Source organism: Zingiber officinale, chromosome 1B, assembly GCF_018446385.1.
Source record: "Zingiber officinale cultivar Zhangliang chromosome 1B, Zo_v1.1, whole genome shotgun sequence".
In the NCBI taxonomy this organism is placed as follows: domain Eukaryota; kingdom Viridiplantae; phylum Streptophyta; class Magnoliopsida; order Zingiberales; family Zingiberaceae; genus Zingiber; species Zingiber officinale.
The window spans coordinates 60,966,877-60,970,481 of NC_055986.1; the positions used below are offsets into that span (position 1 = coordinate 60,966,877).

General features: G+C 34.4%; 1 long non-coding RNA gene across 1 annotated transcript; it reads right to left on the reverse strand.

Annotated features, from left to right (window-relative positions):
* Positions 1-346: 346 nt before the first annotated feature.
* Positions 347-1,695, reverse strand: LOC121969079. The gene is made up of 3 exons (XR_006108501.1): positions 1,426-1,695; positions 788-1,051; positions 347-645 (listed from the first exon to the last, which is right to left on the reverse strand). It is a non-coding gene; the product is annotated as an uncharacterized LOC121969079 (long non-coding RNA).
* Positions 1,696-3,605: the final 1,910 nt, after the last annotated feature.

Consider the following 3,605-nt stretch of genomic DNA (forward strand, 5'->3'; position numbering starts at 1 on the left):
TGTCTTTGAATGAAAAGACAATAGTTTTGCAACAGTTTTAAACCGTTGTCTTTGAATGAAAAGACAACGGTTTAAAACCGTTGTTGTTTAGAGTATTTTTATTAACATTGTCAGTTTACAAGCATTTTTGGGGCTACGACAACGGTTTTTAACTGTTGTCTTTGAGGGTGATAGACAACAACAACGGTTTTAAATCGTTGTCTTTTAAATTATTATCTTTTAATACCAATATATCATATTTCAATATAAATATATAATAAAGAATCATAATCACAAAAGAAAGAATATTTCTCATATCAATGTCATTCAAAATGTTACTTATACAAGAATTACAATCACAAAAGAAGAAACATGTCTAATATTCAAATAAAATTTATCCCAATACAAATAAACAAATAAACTTCATTTACAACTAATGAACAATAGTCAAAAGATTAGAAACTTGCGATGGTGGTTCATGCTATGTAGGATTGCAAGTAATTATTGTCAACTCAAGCCCCATCACAATCTTCAACTTGTAGAATTTAATTGGACTCCTCTTTCTCACTTGCTAATTCTTCTAAGTCAACCTTTTCCAACATTCTGGATTTTTGTGAAGCAAGGTATGTGAGCAAACACCAAAAATAAAAGGGAATAATAGAATACCTGTAGAAGACGTAAAACAAGGTTGATAGCTGAAATTTGGAGAAATGTAGTTGCTATAATCACAATAACAGATTTGATAAATCATATACTCTTCAAGTACCCCATTCATATCGGCAAATAAAATCACAACATAAAAGCTTACATGTAGAGGTGATGGTGTTTTGGCATAATAACATGTTAGGCTGCAGTACTCAAGCTCCCCCTTGGTAGGCTCATCAGACCATGAAGAACCCAAGTTGAAATTGTAACACTTGAACAAACATAACCCAAGTTGGATGACGTCTCAGTTAGAGGCATCAGATCTTGTATAATATCTTCAGTTCAGGTCCAGGCAAAGTTATTGTATCGGTGTGTGATTTGACAGGGATTAAATGGAGATTTATTAAGCTTGGAATCTTGTAGAGGTCTGCAATTATTGAGGCTGTCAACTTCCAAACTATTAACAATTAACAAACTCCAAATACTGCTCTCTGTCAATTAATTCGTAAAAAAAAAAGAAAACTAATACATTTTATTTTATTTTTCACTAATACAATAATCTCCACAGCTGAATAGATGCTTTATATTGCCCATTAATTATCCTTTTGTGCTGCTTGGGAAATTTAATTACAGAGCTAAAAAAGCCAGTGGGTATTTGTAGAAGAAAGTATCCATTCCAATACTAGGAGTTATGCTAATCATCCACCCTAAGCAACTTCATTTTTTTTATTATAGATAAATGAAAATTTCCTTACCAACCAGGAAAAGAAATTAGAAAAGGTAGTTTAAAGAGAGGGTTACCTTGTCCTCAAGAAGCTTAGAAGAATAAGTTCTATCATCACTTCCCTGCAAGTTAGCGACTTCAATCAACCTCTTGATAGTTATCTTCTTCCAAGCTAATTGATGATGTATATCATTGAATGGAAGATAGATGTAGCTTTCAGCTTGTAATTTGCTTCAGCAGAATATGCTCGAAGGGTTGGTTCATTGCACAAATATGCCTCCTTTTTGCCATGTCGAGTGCCCTATGCTTACCATCTACCATTGTCTCAATCCATGACAAAAAGGGGCCGTCACCATTTGGCTCTTCTAAATGGGTCACTTAGTGGCTGTGGCTTTCAGTGGTGATGTAGAAGAGCCACTAAAAGCCATGCATGCTCTCGTGCATTTGGTTCCTGAAGAGGACAAAGTGCCAAGTTAGTTCCATCACTTTGATGCCAAACTTTATCAATCCCAAATTCATTTCTTTCACACATCTAAGATTTGAGCATATTCTCTTTTCCTAGTAAGAACCAGAGTTTTTTTTTCCTGGTCTTATATATCAGATGAAGCAATCCAAAATTGGGTTTTGGGTTCTGAAAAGACATGAACAAACTTGAGTGTGTTGCACCAGTTTATATATTTTTACTGCTGTGAGACAGATACATTGAGAACATATAGAATTCAACAAGATCCAATAATGCGTCAAAGTAGAAACATGACTTTACTAGTTTCTGCTAGTTACTCTTTTACTAGTAATTAATTTCTCCCCCATATTTGCCTCATGTATCACTAATTCTCCGACTTTTACAGGAATAGAGCCTACAGAAGTTGTACAGCTCTCTATTGCATATAGGCAGATAAGTACTTCGAGATAGAGGTTTGACCATTTTGATTGGTGTTTTGTTGTAACTTTTGCAAGATGTTGCAAGAGTATTCCTTGTGGTTGTTCAATGGGTAACTTTTCCTAATGGGTAAATGAGATTAACAAAAGGAATAAGGTTCACTTCTGGCTGTTGTGAAGAAACATACTTGAGCTAACTATGCACTAGAGCTTATTTTATGGTAAATGAATAAAAGTACAGGTATGGTTCAAGAAGTTCGTGGCCTTTTGGATGTAATGTTACTTATTCTTTGGTTCATTTGCTGCCACTTGACACCTACAATGGTGTTAAAAGGCATGGCCAATTCTCAGTTCTATACACACAGACATTACTATGATTCCACTTGACACCTATCATTCTGATGAATAATCCAACTTCTTACAGGGATCTTTCGCAGGCCCTTTTCTTGCATTTCCTGTCTCACTTTTTCTATATTAAAATTCTTGAAATAAAATTCTCGGATGCCGGAGATGCCCGCCACTGGTGCCTCCATTTATATAAAAGCAACTTCTCCTAGTTCTTAAAACAATGCTTCATTACATACGGTTCAAAAATTCAAAGATTCTTATAAACTAATTGATTGCAAAATACTGACAAATAGAGTCTATAGTCATTTTAAAAAACAAAGACAATTTTGAGAAGGAAAACAAAACTTAGCATACCATCCCGTTCATCAGTGAATGAGTAGCAATGTGGCAAAACAAAAATCACCACCAGACAAACCCACAAGATAACCTTTGAATTCATGTCATTCACTTGGGCAAATATCACCATGAAACATCAAGCTTCCAATTCTGATGAGATAAACAAAGCAACAAGTACTAGAATTAGAACAGGTTGATAGGGGTAAAAAAAAGGGGTAAAAAAAAGGTTGAAGTTTTGTTACTGCATTCAAGATGCTTAACTTTCTGTTTCAAACTTAAATAGAGCAACTGAAGAGGAAAAACTTTAAAACAACAAAGCTACACCATTCGTCACCAGAGGAATGTTCTTTGCATTGTTAACAACTCGCATATACAATACTTTTTTTCCACTTGTAGTAACTTAAAAAATAAAATAAAAGGAACCTAACTCTTCCTCTCCTAATCGATCTCCACGCTACTCATTACTAAAAGAAGAAGAGTATTATAAAAAAATCCAGAATATATTAAAACTGCAAAAGAAAAAAGAAAAACTTTGACTAACAAATGGAAACTGAAACCTTACCTGCAAAGCGAAAGAAACAATGCAAAGAAAAACAATCATCAACTCTTTCTGCTACCCTAACAAGCCGCCAGACCTAAAATCCACAGTAAGAATCACAACACCGCCGCAAATCAAACAAAAACCCCAGCTTTC